Consider the following 22,939-nt stretch of genomic DNA (forward strand, 5'->3'; position numbering starts at 1 on the left):
TATAGTTTTTCTTAATTCTATTTTACAACTCAATTAAACAAGCGCAAGTATTCTATTAGTGTTCAGGTGTTTCTTTTACGATCAATTAAACTTGTATGATTGTTGTCAACGGTGAATAGGACTATTTTCTGCAACATACAATAATAATTTATCCAATGATATTATAATTTAAATACTCGATGAAAATTGTAATAAAATGAGTTCTCACCATGAAATTATATCCCATTTAACGTAGATATGATAACATTTACTTGAATACTCCTCGGTGTTCCACTCATGTAATGGCGGTTATCAACCACGGGAGACCTAGGTAAATTAATTTTTTCAAAAATCTGTGCGTTTATATAAAAAAATACAGTTTAATTTATTACTTATATCACTCGTACAAGTTCATTACAGGTTTATAATTTTGTGTGCTAATGTTATTACGCTACTAATAGCCAATAGGTACTCAGCAGATGTATTGGGATTTGAAACCCGTTCCGCCTTAATCGACCGAACCCAGTGACGTTTAATTTATACTTAAAAATGTTATTCACTTGTATAATTTTTTCTCAAGATTTCTTTCTCACAGTCGTATCAATAAAAACAAAATCATGCCTAATTAGAATGATATAAAAGTACATTAGGTCTAAAGAATACGATGATTTTTTTGGCTTGATACTCTATAGGTGATAGTGATCAAATGAAGTTATAAACTATACAAATTTACAATGTTATATAAAATATGGGATGATTTTTTTTAAATATAAATTATTTATACTCTTAAATATTTAACGCAGTCCCCGCAAAAGGCAGCTTATATATCCAAAATAAACATTTCGGCTATTTTAATTTTAAAATGTATACGAATATTTATTTGATCTTAATTTAACCATATCACCTATAAATTAATTATTTTTAATAAAATCATTTTATCTACAAAACCAAGTATGAAGATCTTTAATTTTTAGTAACATTTTCTAATTGATTTTTTTCAGTATTTTTCATTGAAAAAAAAAAACGATATACGATTAGTTTAAAAAAAACTAATATTAAAAAAAAACATGTTTATTACTAAAATAAGCATCTAAAAAGTACATCTTAAATTTAGATGTTATATTTTTTTTGAACTTTCAAATTAAATTTTTTATCTTTGTCTAAAATAATTTTCCGCAAAATACTGTCAAATTGTATGATAATTATTGAAAAAAAAATTAAAATTCGTAATGAATATTAAATGTACATTGAGATTAAAATTAAACTATTCCTTTACGATTTTGCTAATTTTTGTATTATATAGGCGATTGAAATAATTGAAATGCGCATACTCTTAGTATTTTTTTACAAAATAATAACTCTCGACATTTAAAAGAATCATTTCCATTTTATATTTATAAATTACATTTTTGAAAAATTTAATTTGTATGCAATATTGCTCTATTTCTCTACCTGCTTATTTTTTTTAATAAATGACACTCGTAATAATGCATAAGAATAAATTTTTATTGAACTTTGAAAAACGCAAAGAATTTTTTATCGTTCTATTAACAGTTTTTGAAGAAACGTGTTCAAGAAAAATATTACCCAAACATACTTTACATCTTGCACTATAAGGGTTGTACCTAAAAATGTTATATACTTAATGTATAGGTTTAAAGTAAGTACTATATTCACCAATGATCCAAGAGCAATTTCTTTAAAATGTTTTTCACGTTTTGCGAAGCTAAAAATGCGTTTCCTATAATTTCTAATCATCTACGGCGATATTTCCGGTTGATGTATTTCTAGACTTCTATCTAATTTATTACACCCGTGGCAGTGTTGATAACCTACATTTTTACAGTTTTTATGACAACGGCCAAAAGGATAAACATTTATATAACGTATAAAAGCGTGTCTAGTAATAATGAATGAGCAGTCGCGACAGTCTTCCAATGTACTATCAGTATATTTGAGGGATAAATAATCATGAACGATATTTACAATTTTTTTCTAGAATAGTAGATTATAATTACCATCTGGAATCTCTTTGCAGCTTGTAGCTTAGTATGTTACGGAATGTATTTTAATGTAGTTAAAATCACTACTATCTATTATTAGATTACATCTTAGAAACCATACGATTCATTAGCTTATATAGTGCCGCTCTCTCAAAAATATATCAATCATGAAGTTAATTAAAACGCCGAAATTGATTCTTCATAATGTGTTAGGCCGTAGAACTCCTTAGACCATAACCAATTTTCAAAAGAATTTTTTTAAAAAAATGTATTCTAAACAATGGATATAATTATTTTATTCGAGTAATGTGAAATATATTGATAGATAATTTGGATAGTGTTAGTTACTTACATTTAGTTGAGTATTTTAGAATTTATAATGCAAAAATAGATTGTATCGTATTATTTCTCTAAAACACATTTTACGGTTTTTGCAATAAGATCAAACAAATGCCGCGTTTTCATTTTGATTAAACGTACAGTAAACATGTGTCAATTTAAACCCACGTAAACCACAATGAGTCGTATATTATTTTATTACCGGTACTTGTGTTAGGTGAAAAATATGCTGAATGTGTTTTGTTTTGTAGACACGTGCGCATTGTCGTTTTCGGTACTATCAAACATTTTGTGCTTACACATCCGGCCACAGCATTAAACAGAACTTAAAACACTTAATAAATGTAAACCTCTGTTAGTGTTGACATAAGAGCTGATACTTTTTGGTATTAAAAAGTATACCCTAGCATAAGTATTTGTGAATAAAACGTTTCAAATACATTAACAATGAGGCAATAAATTTTGTCAATCCACATATCATTTTTATTCGAAATATTTAAATTAAATTTAGAACTTAACCAATGATTGTTTTTCGATATTTTACCATAATTACATTTGGTCTGAAAATATTGATAAATTTAGAAGACTTTTATACTAAAATTGTCAAATTTTTATATTTTATATATAAGATACATGTTTGAATAATAAGAAAAATATATTTACAAAAATTTACGATAACACCATTACAAGCGGCTCTCTTTTGTCGGTTTTATCTTGACAGGGATGTTTTACCGTTCAATCTTAATGCCGTTCATTGTGGGATCCTTACACTAACGAACTACAATTGTTAATTAGTAACATGCCTTGTATTATTTTACAACAGCAATATGGTAATGAATATTATTTTCGTTACTTCCCGCAGTCATATGAGAGTACTTGTTATAGTACATGAAGATTTCGATTAAATATTCAAACGTCAAAGATACTAATCAAGTAGTTCTGGAGTAGTATACTGATGTGTAATATTAATCGTACTACTACATTATTGTTGAATAACATAAAACTATTTTTTTTTAATTTAAATTCATTAAGAATAATGAATTCGATCATTTGAAGTGAACGTTGTTAATATTAAATAAATAAAATTATGCTATATAATATTATATAATTGTAGATATAATTTGACAAAGTATAGCAATTTTAAAAACTATTAGAATTTACTATATCATTGATTGTTATAAAACGGTATATTTATCATTAAATATCTGCTTACCCATATTTCGGGCTCGTTATACTCAATAGAGACATCAAACAAACAATAATTTAGTAACTACAAGTTGTAAAATGAATTGTGTAAATAAATTCATGGATCAATTTTGTTATTACTACATGTTATCACGCGAAGAACTATAATTAAATAATTTGAAAATTTCTCTATCATCAATTAATACGGCAGTTTGAAAATTTAAAAATGAAAAAGCGTTAAAACACTCTTTTCTTTCTTTGAGAAAATATTAATTAAATATAACATTTTCTTCAAGACTTTAAATTATAATCTAACTAGTATGAATTAACGTTAAGTTTTTAAATGGATATCAGTTCGTCTAACCAATAAATTCTTTTGGTTTTCAACAAACATTTAATAATTTGAATTTTAAAGTCTTTATATTTTAAACGTCAAATTATTATAACTTAAAATTGATTGAAAAGTCATGAATTTTACATTTGCAAGAACCCTAAACTTAACATAAAATTTATTATTATTGGCTAGAGTACGTTTGCATTAAAGCCCCGTCTTTAAAACATATAATTGGTTGTAAATTTTTCATGAACGTGATTGGAGTATTAAATCGAATGTAATTTGAACGGTTTTGGTTTTATTATAATCGAAGTTTTCCGCTATTTCATTTAATGAATTCGTAAACAGTTTATTTATTGGTGTTTTCAAATATATTACAGTATATGGCGTACTTTAAGACAAATTAGAGCTTAGTGGTGCATTCAGGTAATCATTTTGATTTTTTTATAAAGTAGTTTTCTATAAATAGCACCAATGATCGAACGTTTGACGCAAACAGCTTCAAATTTCGGTATCTTTTTTTTTTCTTTCGATGATACTGTATATTCATTACAATAGCTATAGATTATTATGTGGGATTGTAGGAGGCACTGTCATGTTTACAACACCCACACCAGTATACATTATGGCTTAGGATTTGAAAAATTGGATGAATGCTCGCCCGTCTTCGTAGGATGTAACATTGTAAATGCTTATGGACAACAAAATATTTCAGTCGGAAAATACAGACGGACAAAAGCTGAGTTTTTACTATCCGCTGCGGCCGAGTAATAAAAACTACCACATGCGATATAATAGCGAAAGAAATAGCTTTATTTAATAAAAATAATAAAAGAAAATCTTCATGTTTATTATGTTTCTATGTATACAATGAAGAGATTTCCATTTATATGGACGGGTTGAGGGAATCCTTTGACGGCGGATAGAAAACAGAACAAACGACAACTGTGACGATTTTTATTTTTTTATATGGATCATACTTGAGTTCCGGCACGATTCCGTTCGCTGTGTTAACTGTATTATGCGTAAGCGCATGCGCCATTTCCCTCCCCACAAGTCTTAACGGCTCCAGTCTGTCGGTATCCTATGATCGCATCTGTCGCCGACTAGCCCGTTCTATCCCACCGCGAGCATGGCAAGGAATGCCGCCATGATGGCCGCCGACTGATGAACACGCACACATTAAGTGCCCCTCCTATAACGACTTGTACGTACAGAGGTTTTCTGTCGTTGGCACACTTAATATATTATGTCCCGAGTGCAACTCCAGCACTATGCTAAACCATACAATAATTTAGATATTATAATTTGACGGGTTAAGGATTAAAATCTTGAGAAAATATTCACCCTTTTCGTGTCCTTTAAAACAGTTGTCAACTATTTTATTAAATTATATAAAATATTTGTCGAAAAAAAATAAATTGCAAACTCCGCGGGTAATCACGTACTACAAGGAATCTTTAGATGTTAATAAAAACGCATCAAGTAATACAAGTTTTGAGTATAAGACTTCTTCTATCTCATTATTTTATTCTGAGAGATCGATTGTCTGTATCTAATCTCTGATTTAATAACCTGTTCTATTATTTAGTAAAAGACTGGAAAGCTGCAAAAATTATAATCATTTCGACTGTATTTAACGGATATCGATTGTAAATCATTTCAACGGTGTAATAAAATAATTATTTAATATCTTATTTTTCTTGAGTAATTTATTTAATGTTCGTTCTAAATTATGATATAAAAATCATGGAATTTAAATTGCCATTTTAAACTAGTTTAATTGAATAGTTAGTTTTCTAAAATGACATAAAGTCTACATTCATTAAATTTACTCAGAAATTTTTTTAATAATACATTTCATAATATAATATTAAGCGATTTAGTAAATCTAAAGTAAGTATTCCAATTTATAATAGTAAATTGATGTAAATGTAGATAAATAAGTAATATATATATGATAAGTAATGATAAATTAAATTTTTAATTTCAGAAATAAATAGACGTTACCATATACTAAAAGGATTTTAATAAATAATAATTATTTTAATAATATAATTTTCAATAATATTTGCAAGATCAATTTTAACATTATTTTTTTAAATATTTAATAATCTTTTAAATTTCATCATTTTATTTAAGAAGACTTAGTGGAAATTAAACTAGATTGTAAGTTATTATAACCATTTGTTTTAACTAAAAAATATATAGAAAATATTTTTTATACCTATCTAAAACAATTTATCGTTATATTAAAAGAAACTAGTCACATTACAACGAAAGGTATTTAATTAATTTAACACATCACCTGCCAAACAGTATTTATTATTAGCATATTTGATTACGGTTTATTATTTGTTGAAAATCAAATAATATTCGTAAATTAAATTAAATTAAAGAATGATTTTATTACATAAATTATGCACATTTTTCAAGTCCTATTTAATGAATTCTTAATGTCATAAAACTCTCTTCATAAGTTCACGGTCTTGGTCATGAGCTACAATATCTAATAATCGGTTTTCACATAAGAAATTCACTTACAATTAATCTTCATAAATTAAAATATGTAACGAAATTTTATTGTAGTAACTATATAGTGTTTTTTATAACAGTATTTATACTTATGTAATCAAAATTATTAATTATATAAATAAAAAAAGATTTATTATTTTATGATATTGCCTTTCCATATATTGATTTTGTTTAAAGTTCAAAACTTTTCTCGAGCAGTTTTATCATCGCCAAAGCACTTCTATTTAAAGTAAAGCAAATTGCCTGAGATAAAACAAAAAGTTTGTCACGAGAAACGCATAAAAACGGAACAGAATTGATCGCTGTTTGAGTGGAGAAACTCATCAAAGTTTTTAAGATATTTTCTAGCAAAAATGAAAAGTTTGTTGAGTATACTCTACGAATAACGACGCTAAGAGTTCAGCTCTAACTAAAAATAAAAATAAAAAACCTAAAAGAAGACAATTTTTGAAGTTTTAAATTTTATATCTTATCAGAGTGCCATGCGGGCGCTCGGCGGTTTTCATTAGCAATTTCCGAAATTATTATTTCCCTTCAGCCTGCCGTGTCCCAGCGGAACTTTACAACCGTTCGGTCTTTTGCAATAAATTCTTGAAAACTCTTGTGCTCTGTATAAAAAATAGTATTTATATACACGAGCAATATCAGTTTATGTGTCCTATACGCGCTCGTGCATTCGCATAATATTTTTGGTATATGTATATGTTTTTGCTCTGCACTAGTATAATAATACTAGTGTATGAATTAGTAATATATTATTATTGAACAGTATTTTACGCTCATAAGTTTGTTACTGACACATTTTCTAGTACTCACTGGCAGAAAAGTTGCAGTACTCGAGCCTGGCCACGTTGTAACCAATAAAAAATACATGTATACTAAGTGAAATAAATGTAATATTTATAATAGGAAAAATGTATCAAAACAACTTTTGTTGTGCAAATCGTAAAAAAATATCAGTCAGTCGTAAACGCGCGTTATGACTGCTACTATAAATTGGACGAGTCAAAACCGATTGTCGAAGAAATATGCATTTCATTTTTATCATTTTTCTTCTATATTTTATCGTCACATTGCTTTCGATGAGCGGGTTTAGTAAACTACAACAACGTGAACAATAATGTTTATTCATATTTTTATTTGATATCTCTAGAGATCTATTTTGGAATATTTTAACAATATTTTTTCGTTTTCAATCAGAGAGTGCTATAATGTGTAGAAAGTATACGAGTAATATTTTTTATAGCTATACGAGTATATACTATGTATTCGTTCAATAACATGAATAGCTGTACTCGACTCTTTCGACTATTTTAGTTGTTGACAAATATCTTCTGACTACATTGTCATTAGGCTTAATTTGTTAATTATTCTAACTCGCGCATACATGAGCAGTTAATAAAATACACAAGTTATGTGCATGTGTCGTGTTGTATAGTGCAATATTTCTACGTGTAATACATTTTTCAACTTCAATAATTATTTTAATAACATGCATTTTACGCCACGTGAAGTGTATAATATTAAGTATTCAAAATGTTTCGTGCGTGGAGAATATTATATTAATAAATTCTGAGAACCAATTTGAATATGCAAAGCGCGATAGCATCTTACGAAAATATTATTGTAGAATGAACAGTAAAATAATAGTTGTTATTAACAATAGAAAAACACGAAATTCTGTTGTGTAGAAGAATTAAAAAATTAGGGGGTTTCTATTAAAAATATGACAAGGGAATATAAAAGTTGAAACTCATACTGCAACACTCTGGTCGAGCGTGAACTGTTATTTATACTATTCGGCAATATAAAATAGAATTATTATCTTTTAACGTTACTTTATATTCATGTGTAAATGTTTTATTTTTAAAGTTTTTATTTGGACAAATGAAATAATTATAGGGAAAGAAATGATGTCATTTACAGTCGGATCTAATGGTAAGAAACGATAACGAGTATTTCCAGGATTCAAAAAGTTTTAAACATCAATATACAAAATTCGTTGGAATAACGATTAGGCGGAGGCGATCGAAAAATATTTCCTGAACAATATCTATTAATATTTTTTATGTTATTCGTACTTATTGTTAAAATTATTTTCACACGTCTGAAATTACTGTCAAAGGGCGTTTCGCGATTACTCGGTGATATTTTTATTTCATTTTCCTGCGTCTTAAAATTTAATAGTCTTTAGGATTATTTACTGACATACGAGTATGACTGTTTCGGTATTGTGCCGCAAAAAACTATTCTATTAATACAACGTCGACGTCGGCTTTTGGCGTTTGTACGCGTTATCCAAAGACGTAAAGATGCAATCGACTATGTTCCGTGAGCGTATATATTTATGCCATTCTAGAGCAGACAAATGACGACAATGATAACAATAATAATGATAATTTACGTGAAATCTCCTAAAAATGTATTTTATGCTGTATTTTGAACGTGTAATAGGCCACGATTTGTTCTGTCAAAGTAAATACAATGAACAGTTGGGGGCTTTGGCCAGTAAAATTCTAAAAAAACCAATTCGATAGTTATGATTTGATATTGGTCTGACAACTCAATTTCCACGGCGTTATAGTGTACAAAAACATTTGGAATTGTCGGTTGGTTAGTAGAAGGAATAATACAACATTGTGCGTATCATCCATTTATCGCCTGGTTTATGCTTCCATACGAAGAATGTTTTTTTTGTATAAAACTTAAAACGCCTACTAACCAACTGGTGTTCAAGTTAACATTTTACTGAACGATAAACATGTCTCTGCGATTCTTTAATTTGGTCGACTAGAAATAATATGACCGTTTTTCATTATTTGTGCAGCTGTTTTTCTTTTTCATTAAGAATCATATCTCGAGAGAAGTAATGAGAAAAATCGACACCCCCTCGAATGTATTTGAAGGCTACAACGACTTTTTTGGAATTTCATCATTAAGATAATTGCATTCTTTTACTGATTCTATTTAAGTCTTAAGTTTAATGTGGCAATTACTTAAAAAATACTTTTTTTTGATTTTAACATTTTTATTCCTTTGCTCATATTGATTTTGTATAAAGTAATGTACAAAAATTTCGGTTCTGCAATGGCTAACGTGTTATTGCACTGCAATCACATTAAAACGGAACTTTCGTTTTTATTTCTTTTTTTTTTCAAATCTCGCTTGCAGAATATATTTTTTTTACTTCATCATTGCACACTTTCGCGTACATGCCACCAGATTAACATAAAGAGTCCATTTTCGGTCTGTTCACTCCCACGCAAGGTACACATTTTCTCCCTTCGCCCTTTAGCGCGTTTCCTGTTCAGTATTTTTTCATTTCAGTCCCATTTCTATGCTAATCTCCCTTGCTGCGGTACTCGCAAAACTATATACAACAACAGCGGATACAGGGGATTTTCTATTCCCCTTCGCTTACCCGTACCCGTTTCTGTTATAAGAATGACAAACCGAAATGGCTGTATGTATTATTTACACAGCACTAGTATATATACGAACATTCAACGCACAGTGTAATTGGAGCTACCTGCTTAACGTCCATAAATTAAAAAAAAAATTTTTCGAGTTCTCCTCTGTATCCAACTACCTCCTTTCTTTGTTAAGCCATCACTGGGATTAAAACGGTTTGTGCGCGCGTTTCAAACTTGAATATAAATGCATATTTTAAACATGCATAAGTGTACAGCGTTAGTTCATAACCGTGTATTATGCATAAGTCATATACTTAATGACGAAGACAAGAAATAATTTCATTAAAACTATTAATAAATAAAACTGGTAGGTAATATATTTCAGACTTTTTTTTTATTTATAAAGTGGTAAAGATGCTGGTATTATTTATTAAAGATAAAGGAAAAATGTGGTTGGAAAAAAAAATGGGACTATAATGTAATGTAAACAATATGGTAATAAACACATTATATAGACGTGTAAATATAAGAAACCACTACTGTGTGGTCTAAAATATAATTATAAAAAAAAAAATCCAACTGTAAAAATATTATTAGAAGTATCAACAAGAGTAAAAATTGTAAGCGCAATTTGAGAAGAATATTCGAAAGATCTAATTTTACTTCACTCATTTCTAAAAATACATATAATTCTCAAAATAATTGAGAGGCTTAACTCCTAAAATACCCCAGATTTTAACTATGATTTTGTCTAATTATATTTAGAAAATGATTGATAAAAAAAAAAACCTATTTTATTTATTATCTTGACTGATGTGCGGTTTTTGAATAAATTTGAAAACATGAGATTATTTTATTTTTTTGTTTAGTATATTTGTAAAATATTAAACGGTAAACATTGAAGCAAAATTATTATTTAAAATTGTGAACTTACTATTAGTCAGATGAGTGTTGAGTTACAATGATTTTTCTGTTGTTGAGTTGTTGTATAACTATTGAGGACTGAGAGCAACAAGGAATGATTCTTTTTCAAATGCTTGACTTTTTTCATTAAATCAAAATTCAGTACCGTTATGATGATAACCGTAAGATTTTTTTGACCATGTTTGTTGACTAAAGCAATTCTTTATTTTGGTGTAAACATAACGGAACATACCGTTTAGATCGGCAGCCTGTGTTACGTTTTTTTGTCAATTTGTTTTGGGTATCATTTTTTGTTACTCTTTTTGGGGCATCCAGTACCATATAATATTATAACACACCCAACAAAATACTCTAAAAGCGCTCACACTCTTTTATTCCCACATGATACTTTTATTTATTCAAAGGCATAGTCTACATATACTTATGTGAGTCAACTGTTGTCTTGTGCAGTTAACATGTAGCTTCAAAAACAAGATCTTATAAGAAATCCATCCCGTTAGATATTAACGTGTTTAGATGGTTAATATATCTCAAGAAATTTTTCGGTATGAAAATAGCAGTTTATTATTACTGGTGCAGTAGTATTAAGCAAATCTTGTAGAATTTTAATAACGTTATATTTAGATTAAAAATGTGTTTTTTAAAAGAAAATATTTAACTAATTTGATAAATCTCTAATTAAATTTAACGGCTATTTAAGTTATAAAACTATATTACTCTCTCTCTCTATATATATATATATAAATTATGTAATTTTTATTAATAAAAGTTTATTTTGTGGTTTATGAATTAATAAACCACAAACATTTCATAAAAATCATAATATTAATTTTACGGTGGGAAATTGAAATAAATATTTTATTACAATAGTTTTCAAATTTTTTAAATACCTTATAAATTTTATTTAAATGAATTAATCAATTTTAGTATAAAACAATTTTTTTATTTTTTATTTTCTACTAATATACGTATAACTCTGCAGCTAACGGTAATTAATCTCCCTGTACAATTTTATCCAAAGATAATAATGATAATATGTTATTATACTTTTAATAAATATGTAAAATAAAATTTAATGAACACAAACAATCATTTAAAGATTACCCGAAGAAGTCTTATTTTGAGTATATATTTTATAGTTACGAACGTTACAGGTGTAGTTTTCTTAAATTTTTTTTAACGGTATTTTTTCAATTCTATATAACCTAAAACATATCTGTATGAACGGATATAGATAAATAATTTGTCTCTCGCGTAGAAATACTTAAAAATGACCTTAATTATAAGTGAATCGATTTAGATATGTTCAAAATTATACATACATATATTCAGGACAAATATATAACATGTATGTAAGAGGGTTATAAGAACAATTTACTATAACAAGATTTTGTGGCATGGTAATGGAATAAAAATACATCTCTTCCTTTGCACGCAACAGTATGACTGTCTGTTTAATATTCTTATTTATAAATAAATGTTTTAGACAGTGTCTTTTTTTTTCGAAAGCTTAAATACTTAGGGTTATATTATTAGCTGAAATTTCTTATGTTTAAGTTCATAAAGAATGTTATGAAAAGTAAACATAAAAATAAACGCAAAAGTTATTTAATTTTCTTTGACATTTTAATAACTTATTTCAAAATTAATATCTTCAATTTAAATTTTTCGTTTGTTATATTTTTGATAAAACTAAAAATGAAATTATTTAATATATTCAAAAATAATTCTTTAATTTTACAGAATTATTATTAAAAAATTAAAATTAGAATATTCAGTAACTTTTTTAACTGTATGGATATAAACATATTATATGATTAGACTTAAATTTCATATCATCTTGTCCAATCTTTAGAATATTGATGTATGTAAATAATAATAATAAAGGTGATTTTTATAACACATGACACTCGCTATCTCTTAAAATAATAATTATGTTAAGAAAACAATTTATTTGGTATTATTTAATTATTTAATTATTTGATCATTTTTAGTTTTATAGATTTTTTGATTTATTAATTAATTCAGTCAACTTTATTTTTAATTGGAACATACATATTTAATTAGCTTATAAATTAAAAATTATTTAATTAAGAATATGATAGCTGATAATTTTCATCTATTATTTTGAAAGTTATTACCATTTTAAAATATAGATTGAAATATTGTCATTAAAAATAACAAAGTTGACATATTTGTGAGATATAAGGGATGAATTAAAAAACTAATAAATAGCTGATAATAATTTCTTTAATTATTAAAAAAATATATGAAACTAAAAAAATACCAAAATTGAGATTCTTTATCATAATTATTATCTTAAGATTAATCGAGCGGTAATCGTAAAAATAATTATTCTGTATGGTAGAATTTTATAATTTAATTAGTTAGTAATCACTTAACTAGATTCCAATACTTAAATGAAATTCTGCGGCTTGTATAAAAAGTTAATTAGTTACAAATATGCTATTTTATAGCGTAAAAAAAGAATTTTTTCTATCATCTACCAAAAAATGGTATTCTTATAGGCATAAATTATTAAAAAAATAAATTTTATCCATAAGTTATTATTCAATATAGTTTTGCATAAAATACCATTTGAACATTTTTTTTTATTCTCCTAAAAAATTAAAAATTTTAATTTAAAATAAATTTTGGAAAATAACCACAGAATTTATTTATTAAAATACATTTAATTCTCTTTAGCTTCTTTAAAATAAAGTAAAAATTAAGCGTATAAAAATTTTTTTTTAGTGTATATTTTTGTACTATATTTTTTAAACATTAAAATTGTACAGAAGTTTTAATTATTTTTTCAGATATTAAATTATTATAAATTAAATAATGTATGGGTCTTAAAATGGTATGTTAAAAACGTAGTAGTGTTCAAACACATGTCTGTATGAGTCTTTTCTGAGTATCTACGTACGTAATACATAATAATTGACTTTTTAAAAAGTTGGTCCGAACAATATAGTGGATAATATTAAATATTATTACTTCACATTATCTCGGAATATATTTATCTTCGTAATTTAAACAGGATTAAAACACGGACCACCCGTGAACATGTTTATACAATATTATTTATCTTACTTAATATAGTAATGTATTAAATACATCGAGTAAAAAATCTCCTGGCTAGTATTCTTAGTGAAAAATATAAACAATCATAATGTATATATGATGATTTTGCATTTTAAATATTTTAAGCTTGGCCCTGATAATGTTTTTATTGATGAAGAAACTTATATTATTATTTTGTTACACCGCTGTATTAACTAATACATATTAACCTAAGTTGATATATGCTGTTACTCAATAACTGGTTACAATAATACTTTTCAACAGTTCGAGAAGAATATATACTTTATTAATCATAGAACTTTTTGAAAGTTCTTATTAATGAGTTCTGTCATTAGTTCATTTTCAATAGACATTTATTCTACAAATGAATTTACTTAATACGTATAATAAAATGTCCTTGACGTCTAAATTAATAATATATATATATCGATGTAATTTCATCACATGTCTATCATTATCTAGGCATAAAATAATAAAAATATTAGGAGGAGAAAAAATTATAGCAATTTTGAAATACTAATTGAAGATTTTCATATATTTTATGAAAAAATGTGGTAGTGATTTATTTATAATAAGCTATTTTACATTAAATATTACTTCAATTCTATTTGAAATTTTATTTGTACAAGAACTCAAGTGTCTAATAATAAATTTGTTCTTTTAAAATACAGTTTTTGAAAATTAAAATTTTATTTCGAATAAACATATTAATTAAGTAAAATTAAAACTATATTAAAAATATTATTAATTTAAAAAACTAAAAAATATTAAACTCAAACCCACAAAAAAATTAATGAAAAGTCGCGGATACGTAATTTTTTTGTGGCTTTGAGTTTAATATTTTTAATATTTTTTAGTTTTTTAAATTAATAATATTTTTAATATAGTTTTAATTTTACTTAATTAATTAGCCACAAGTGATCAATTTTTATTATAAACATATTAATTTTTAATAATTCAATTCATATTTGTATGGTTACTTTGACAAAATATTTTGTGATTGATGTGACGTTGTTATTTATAAATCAACATTTCAATAATAGTTTTTATAATAGCTTTCAATAGTAACAAATAATGAATTTTTCTCTTCATAGTTTTTACTACTTGCAGTGATAAAATGATAAAGTATGGTATAAACCCTCAACTATAATTTTTTTTTAATTTTTTTAAAATATTGTTTTTAATGTCTGGTATTTTTAATTTAAGTTAATAATAATAAATAATGAAGGAATACTCAAACCAAATAAAATATATCAATATTTTTTTATTAATTATTTTGGTAAATCGTTTGGAATACGTGATACCAATGTAATACAGTGTATAAACTATTATAAATAATAAACTAGAATGCAAACTCGTAATAATAGCTAAAACCATTTGACAACCATTTTTTTTCCAATCAAAACCCATTCATTAAACTCGGTTTATAATTTTATTATTTTTAAATTTTCTGTTTTAAACACATTAATAAATCCATAAACTTTTACTCTACCTTCAAAAAAACAACAACATACGCCTCGTTAATTATTGGTACGCAACTAAATGCACTCGATTAAATTTTACTGTATTTTCAATAATTCAAAATCTCTAACATTATTGTTTTTGTAATAATTATATTAAATGATAATCAGTAAAATAACTAAAAAATTTAATCGATTGTTTAATTAATAATATACGTAATTTTTAAATATACAAAAGTAATAGGCACTAAAACCGAGTGAAAACATAAAAGAAGCAACCTATACACGGACGCTATCTGGTAATGTGCTAAAATTTTATGACTTAGTAAAAATAAAAATCAATCGCAGGAGGCGCCTGTTCCGAACTATTTCAAAGATTTCTTATTTAATATTATGTAGCTTATCGAATACGTATTAAATCTAATCATTTTGTATCTTATATTTTTTTAATTAAAATTAAATTCGATTAAAACTCTAATACTTATAATAAATGCTACCTAGATAATTATGATGAGAAAAGTTATTCTAAAATTTCATTATTTTTGTAATTTTTATTTATATAAAAAATTGTAAAATACTTTATATAACTTATTTTTTTTATACTAATTTTAAAACTAAAATAGTATAACATATTCACATATTTATTTTCATATCACAATTTTCTCAGAATGATTGATTTATGATTGATCACTGGAATTCTTCTGAAAGAATAATAATTTTGAGAAGTTTTTTTTTTACTTATTCGAATAATATTTATTTTTCAATTTATAAGTAGTTAAATACTTAATATATTGTTACTTTTTCCATATGAAGGTGTTAACATTATTTTTTTTAATGACAGCATACATATTTAGCTGGCTTACAAAATAAAAAAATAATCATACAGAAAAATTAAGACCTACTCAGATTCTTTAAAAGCTAAAAAATATTCAACTTAGAAAATGATAAGCCCAGAACAACTTTTGAATCGATAGTTCAAGATTTATGAATATTTTTTACCTGAGTGGGCAGATTAGCGCTAATTGCAAAATAATAAAAATAACATAGACCACGTCTCTCCTGCAATCTAAATTTAAAAATCGCAAATACTGGTTTAAATGTCGTTATTGACCTATAATTTTATTGGTTAAATTATTTTCTAACATTTAATCTAATAAAATATGTGTATTATAATAAAAAAATTAATTTCATTCTCTAATAAAGAATAAGAAGTAGATCTAAAAAAATATCTAAATTTTTATAAATCGAGAAATATTATTATATGTAAAATGTAAAAAAATTAGCCAATGCTGTAAAAATTACTTAACGATGTCCGTTTTCTCTAATATATATTTTTTTTTAATAAAAGACCTCGCAGATGGTATTTTGTGAAAGCTTTTTTCAAAGATGAGAAAATTAAACGCTCTACGACCGTTTAAAAATATTGTCTAAAATCTCACTGTCGCCAGTGTTTTTTGATTTAAAACTTGAAATTTTAACTAATGTTAAAATCCGTTGATTTTTGACCTAGTTATGAGGTTTATTTTAAATTCCACAGAGGCTCAGCTAGTAAATAATTTTGAAAAAAATTAAAGAATTTTTTTTTTGTCAATTATTATTTCTTTAGGAAAAATTTAGTGATCAATAATAAATGAATCATCCAGTATACCGAGAACTTTAATAAATTTTTCCAATGTGTATATAATAGTATCTGCTTGAACTGATTTTATTTAGTCTGTATTACATTAAAATCTATTTTAATGGTAATATATATTTTTTTCTTCTATAAAAAATCATTATAATCTTCTATATAACATCAAAAGTAGTATTTAAATTAATTTTAAGGATAAAAATTTCAATAAAGCGACAAAAATAATATTAATTATCTTTGTACGGAATATATTTCCAAAAATGTTGTTAAAATAATTGATAAAACAATAAAGTAAATTGATCAATATTCATGTATACCTTAAACTTATCATTCACTCCTTTTTCAACATTCATTTCCATAAATCTTCTTACAGTTTCGGATTCTTCTCTCATAAAATTACCAAACGATATAACTCTATTTTCTCTCATCTTGTCCACGGTTGACGGTACACCTATACTGGCTATTATATGTTCGTTTATTATCCTAACTTCTCTAGTCACTCCACTCATCCATCGAAGGTTTTTTATCTCTGCTTATATCTTATAGCTGGTCTCACTACAGTTTTATAAAACTTACCTTTCTGCCTCATTGGAATTTTCTTATTGCATAACACACCAGACGCTTCTCTCCACTCCGCTTACCTGCACTTAAAACTGTCTCTTACATACATGCCAATATCACTATTAATTTGAACAATTGATACTTAAAACTTTCCACCTCTACTATCACGTCCTCGTTTATAGTTACTCATTTCTTCATTTCACCTACCTCATGTTCCTTTCCTTCAAGAGCTGATCTGCACACCTCTAGCCTTTGATTATTTCCTCCCTATTTTCTTCAATTAACACTAATCGTCAGCGAACAACACGCACCACGGCACCTCTCCTTGTATTTCTCTAATAATTTCATTCTTCACTATACAAAATAAGTATGGGCTTAAAGTAGAACCTTGTTACACTCCTATTCATATTAATTTACACCTTTTTGAGATTCTTTTTCTCATTAATATCCACATTAAAACGTCTCTCAATATCTTATCATTCGCTTTCTTCAAGTCTATAAATACCATACACAGCTTTTTTATCTTTTCCATATATTTTACTTTTGGCTTCATTGTTGACATCTAATATTAACTGTTAAAAGTGTTTAATAATATATTAATGAACAATTTTTGAAAGCCATTTATAAAATACATAGAATTACGAATATTTAAAATATTCTAGTTAAGGTAAAATGTCTATTTAAAATATAAATGAATAAATAATATGATTTTATAGTATTCTTTTTTTCCATCAAATTAATTTTACACTTATTGATAAACTTGAAATTCTAGTTATTATTTTATACCCTAAATCTTTTTTCAAGTTCAATATCTCATTTTTTCTATTCTTCATTCACAGTGATATTTTACAAACTATTTCTTGGTTTTTATAATACAACTGTAAAAATAATTTAAAATAAAAATATTTATTTTAAAAAAATATATCGGTTAATAATCGTTATTTAGTATTTAATAAGTCTTTTTTTTTGTAGTAGTCATAAATTCTCTCTATATATATGTATATATATATATATATATTTTTTTTTTTTAAAGTATTCCTCTAATTCTTAGAAGTAGAACCAAAAACACCTTGTATACCCGTCACATATTGTTTGTCAAAACACGTACAAAAGGATTGGGCAGCGTTTATTATCATTTTTTTACTTATATATTTCTGCGATTTTATTTTATTTTTTTGTGTGTTTTTCAGTACTAGTGTGACAAGGATATGTATAGTAAGTTATTGTGGTGTTGTTTAAAATAATAATATCTTGTGTGCGTTGGTCTATCTGCACGTCATGATCCTGCTGTTGTTGCTCTCGGTATTATCCCTTCTGGTAAACCCTCTCTACACGACCACTGAGCAGTAACGGTCAACGGCTATACACCATAAGCTTAAAACGCATGCGTAGCTCAATTCAAGTATCAAATTGCTGTGCCGCCGCCATAGGAACAGTGAATAGTCAAACACTGTGATTCGCATATTGATTTTTCATCCCCCGGAGAGGTCGTGGGCGGAATTCGAATGCAATTACTTGGTTGGGAATAGCACGTAGAGTATTTACAACCCGACGCTCTCATTATAATTTTTAACTCGTGTAATCATTTTTTATATAGTTATTTTGATCAGAAAAATAATATTCATATAACAAAATATTTAAAAGGTATCCCTAACAATTGCTTTTTATTTTAATATTTAACATTTAATTAAATGTTAAATAAAAATTTAATTTAATTAATTAAATGTGTAAAACTTAAGTATGTTTTAGTTATACGTAAAACATTTTTTTGCTATATATATGCATGTATCATAATTACAATTTGACATTTAAATAAAAATTTTCTTATTAACTCCAAGAAAAATAACAATATTTTTAAAAATAAAATTTTGAGTTAGATATTTCATACTATGTCCAATTGCAATTAAGAACCAATACATCTTCCGGATAAAATTTTTTATTCGTTAAATTACTTTATCAAATCAATTATTGAAAAATTTTCAATTGTGTTTTAAGCAATTTTTTTGTAATATGAATATTTTGTTGTTTGACCTAAATGTTAATTGTACACCGAAAAAACTTATTAAAAAGAAAAAAAATCAACTAATATTATTTTAGTTTACTAAAGTGATTGAAGGTTCTCAAATAGTAAATTTTTATGGATATTCATCTTTTTCGATGGCGTGGTCACTGTAGATATTATTATTTTTTTTTTATTATCTACTCGCTTAGCGGATCTTTAATTATTTATTTACTTTTTAAAATAATAATATATTTTTTCTATTATATTAAAATAATTATTATAAAGTGATATTTTTTAAAGTATAATTGCTTTTATTCGATTTTTTTTTTTACATATTGTTCTAAATTTTTAAGGAAAAAATATAATTTATCATATTAATGTACCACCTGCAACAGATTCATAAAACGAAATAAATTTATATAGGTTCTTGAAAACAATAAATTTATGTATAGATATAGTCAAGTTTTCGATTAAATTTTCCGATTAAACTCATAAAATATTTTCTGAAGTCGTAAATTTCCGAAACAATATAGAGCTTTACAATTCCATTTAATTTACGTTGTACACGTTGTGTATATTCACACTCACATCACCATTGTCTCTGTATAATATTCCTACTGCTATTTTTATTGAAGAACAGTAAGAACTGATGAAATTTGCTCGTGTCTATAACGCATAGTCATAAAAACGTATACTTTTCGGTGAACTTTTTCATCAAACTTATTTCATGAAGTATAAATAAATAGAGTAGACAGGGTAAGACATCGAGGTAAATCTTCTGTTATTTTTCTTGACTTCTTTGAATGGATTTAAAAAATAAACTTTACATATATATGAAATAAGAATACTACATTTATTCGTATATACGAATACTGTCATTAAAATTTGTAATTAAAACATAATAAAAGAAATGGCTCTTTTAAATTTATAAGTATTGAGTAGTATCATTGAGAATACATAATTTTATTTTTTACATTCTTGTTACAAAACCTTACAATTTTCTTTATTCTTAATTCTACTGAATTATGTAAATAAAACATGAATAATCTTAAATCCAAAAAAAGAATTATGAATTAATAGAAATAAATTAAATGTTGTTTTATCCTGTTAGAAAAAACCGGTTTGACAAAAAAAATTTAAACGATCATGTTAACTTATTTCCTAGAATTGTAATATAATTTTTATTTTAGTCTATTTAAATTTACGCCAACTTAGATTGATAAAAATGTCAAATTAATGAAAAAAACATCTTTTTGTTTTATTAATGAGATAAATAATCATAAAATTAAAGTGAATAATTTATCTTTAATTTAAAAATGTTAAAAGTTTTTGAATTTTTTTTAGAATAACTACTTTTTAAATATCATTTAATATTTTAAGAAATTTTAAACTAATCTGGGTAAGGAACATCTTATCATTAATTTCTTCTCAGTTCTTAAGAAAACGTCAATCTTATTGGGTTTAATAATAATCCAAGTGAAGGATTTATAAATTAACACGTGAATAACAACTGTTATTCACTCAAAAAAAACTTTTTGTGCGTGTTTATAAGTTTAGGAAAAAAAAACAGAGACAGAAATAATATTATTTATTGGATATGCTAAGAGATATACACATTACATGATTTAATTTATTCAAGCTATAGAATTTTTCGATGCACACACCCAGTCATCAAACGAATAATAGTTTAGTATGCTGTTTTTTTTTATAATTATACAATATTCATAGTTATGTTAAATATATTTTATTAAATATACTTTTGTTAAAAATATATTTCAAAAATTTGGCTGTGTGAAAATATAAAACTTAAATATAGTTAAAATCAATATAGATAGAATATTCGTGATAAAATAAGTATATTGTTACATTACAGTATAAATATAAATAAATACAAAAAAAAAATGAATGAGCAGAATCTAATTACAGTTTTCTTGAAAATTAATTTGATAACCAACATAATATTGAATTAATTTTAATCATAAGTTAAGATTGATTAAAGTATTATATTTTCAAATAAATTCTTTAGTACATTAATAACTCTCTGCGTGTTTGAAAATTTAAATCTCAACTATTCATAACTTGGATTTAATAACAAAAGATTATATTGAAATCATTATGTATGTATTAATAAAAATTAATCTTACAAAATGTAATAGCTTATCTATAAAGCTACACGATTAAAAATTGAATAAATGTAGCGTGACATGTGCTGTAGACAAATAAATGTCAGGGATATTTTGGGAAGATTCGAAATGAATCACAAATGAGTTTAATAACTACGGCATATTGTATATTGTAAACACATGCATACAATGTACCATGTGAAAAAATTCCCTTGCAATAGCATCTATATTTTCTTTTCGGCTTAAATAATAACATGACAGTGGTATTACACTATAGTTATTAGGACATAAAGATATTTGCTCCAAGTCGTTTTCTCAATCCTCTTTCTATGCATTACTTTGGCGTCTTCTTAAAATAGCCCTGTAACATTAGAAAAATCAAATGTTAAAAAAAATGAAGAAAATAGTTTTTCAAAGTCTCATCAAAACTGTAGTTAGGAAATAAAATAAAACAGGCGACCGTGATTATAAGAGCTAGAGACGGCTTAATTCTGGAGGAGAAGCGATATGCGTGGTTTGACCTCACAGATTTATAGCTTAGACCGGATTACCCAAGTCTTGTATATGGGTAGAGGCCGTAACATGTATTGCCATTCGAAAGGCATACTGTAGTAACAATTACGGTACCATATATAAAAATACTTATTCAAGATATATACATGATAATAATTCTGGAAACATGCCATTTTTCTATTCTTTGTAGTTTCTTTTTACTCGGCCCGGCTTAAGATGTATTAGAACGCAATCTCTGCATTAGCTTTTATACCTATTTTAGTGATTTTCGTCTTAAATATTTTTCGATTTCGTATGTGTATTTCAAAAGAAAAAAATAGAACTTTTATAAGAATATTTAGTTATTACGAGAAAAAATGTTTATAAAAAGTTTTTTATGGGTTCTTAATTGTTATTTTTAGATAAGGCAAATTATTTTTAATTAATTGGAAGTTCAACTAATTTTTTTTTAAAGGTTCATTTAATTTTCTATACGAGTGTTCATTATAATACGATTATTTTTATTAATAATATTCATAGTTGTTTGATTACTACAATCTATAGTAATAATTGTTATTAGTACATAATCCTACATTTTTTAACTGTCAATTAAAAATAGTATAAGTAACGCATATTATTATTTTTGCTTATGGAGAATAAAAAAAATAAAAATTAGTTAATTGTGTGTACTATATAAATTTATCTAAATAACCTCACTCATATTTTTTAGAACATTTTTTTTTTTTAATAACAGTTTATTATTAACACTAACAATCTGTTATAGTCTCTTAATTAAATTAAAGAAACGAGAGTATTACTGGTCTTGACAAATATCTCGTAATTATGTTGCCAGGGATTAGACTTCTTGTAAA

At 25.5% G+C, this 22,939-nt stretch overlaps 2 long non-coding RNA genes across 2 annotated transcripts in view; one reads left to right on the forward strand and one right to left on the reverse strand.

The window, feature by feature from the left end:
- LOC126905119 (uncharacterized) overlaps window positions 1-22,939 on the forward strand; it is a 125,702-nt gene that overhangs the window by 23,948 nt on the left and 78,815 nt on the right. The gene's annotated exons all lie outside the window — the stretch shown is intronic.
- Window positions 5-10,817, reverse strand: LOC126905120 (uncharacterized). The gene is made up of 4 exons (XR_007703877.1): window positions 10,723-10,817; window positions 372-600; window positions 209-306; window positions 5-128 (listed from the first exon to the last, which is right to left on the reverse strand). It is a non-coding gene; the product is annotated as an uncharacterized LOC126905120 (long non-coding RNA).

The sequence above is a fragment of the Daktulosphaira vitifoliae genome, unplaced genomic scaffold (assembly GCF_025091365.1).
Source record: "Daktulosphaira vitifoliae isolate Bord-2020 unplaced genomic scaffold, ASM2509136v1 Scaffold_4, whole genome shotgun sequence".
In the NCBI taxonomy this organism is placed as follows: domain Eukaryota; kingdom Metazoa; phylum Arthropoda; class Insecta; order Hemiptera; family Phylloxeridae; genus Daktulosphaira; species Daktulosphaira vitifoliae.